The 1226-nt window shown below is 47.6% G+C and overlaps 1 protein-coding gene across 1 annotated transcript in view; it reads right to left on the reverse strand.

Annotated features, from left to right (window-relative positions):
• PHF24 (PHD finger protein 24) overlaps positions 1-588 on the reverse strand; it is a 19725-nt gene extending 19137 nt beyond the window's left edge. Inside the window, exon 1 of the mRNA XM_006916030.2 lies at positions 383-588. The gene's annotated coding sequence lies outside the window, so the exon portion shown is untranslated. The remainder of the gene's footprint in view (positions 1-382) is intronic.
• Between the last annotated feature and the right edge of the window lie 638 nt (positions 589-1226).

Here is a 1226-nt window from a genome sequence, read left to right on the forward strand (position 1 = left end):
CTCAGCTGGTGACCTCGCACGGGAATGAGACGCAGAGTGACCAGGGGAGGGCGGCGGCCGGCTCTGGGGAGCCGTCGGTCCGGGTGCCAATGGGCGCTCCCCATCAGCGCCCGGCGCCGCAGAGCCGGGACTGCGCCAGTCCAGCCGCCCGCGGCAAGGTCAGTGTCCTCCCGTAAGAAGCGTCCAGGGAGTGGGCACCGCCGAGAGCTGAGTCCGCTCGCAGCTCCCGCCCGCGCCAGGACAAAGCGTTCTGCCGCCCGCACCCGGCTGGGGAGCTGAGAATGATTCATCCAGCGGCCTCGGCCCGGGCTCTACCTCCCCTACCAAGCCCAGCTGCCCACTCAGGCATCAGAGCCCACGACCCTGGCATTGGGGCACTCACCTTCGCACTACCCTACAGCGGACTGTCCAAATGAACTGTCACAAAGTGCTTGGCTGACCCAACTCTTCCTGTGTGCCGTTTTCTTAAATTATTGGGCTTTCATCGCCAGCAGCTAAGCAGTACTGTAATGTAACCCACTTTTTGCTGCAACAACCTCTTCCCTCAGACTATCCGAACAGCCAGCTTGTCTGGAGGCCAGGAATTCTGAGGGCTATACCTAACTACATGCTCTGAAGAGGGCAAGAAAAAGATCAAGTCATAAAGCATCTAGCAACTAATTATAAAGAAATAACTGATGATATGTAAATGATATGCCAAGAACGCTTAAATGTAAATTAATTTCATTTACATTTTTAGCATTTTACCTTAATTTTCTTGTGTATTCAGTTTTTATATCTCAAACACAATCACGTCATCATTTTTTGAGCATCTAGTATTTTTTACACACTGTTAGGTGCTGTAGGGGGTAAAAAAAAGAACTTGTTTTGCCCTTAACATAGTGAAATTTACCTATGGGTAATGTAAGGTAAATATAATACTACATATTGATATCACTTTTAAATAAAGTGCCAGGGGCTATTCTAAACACTACACATATATGTCATTAATTTTCACACCATCCCTTGCAGGGTATGTACTGTTAGTTTCTGCATTTTGCTTGTGATGAAAATGAGGTACAGGGAGATTAAACAACTCGCCTAAGGTCACATAGCTAATACGTGGTGGAGATGAGATTGAAATTCAGGTATTCTGACTTCAGACCCCAAGTTCTTAACCATTTTACTATACTGCCACTGAGAAAGGAGAGCTGCTAACCATTAATATAGGAGGTTCTAAAATTAGT

The sequence above is a fragment of the Pteropus alecto genome, unplaced genomic scaffold, assembly GCF_000325575.1.
Source record: "Pteropus alecto unplaced genomic scaffold, ASM32557v1 scaffold206, whole genome shotgun sequence".
Classification (NCBI taxonomy): domain Eukaryota; kingdom Metazoa; phylum Chordata; class Mammalia; order Chiroptera; family Pteropodidae; genus Pteropus; species Pteropus alecto.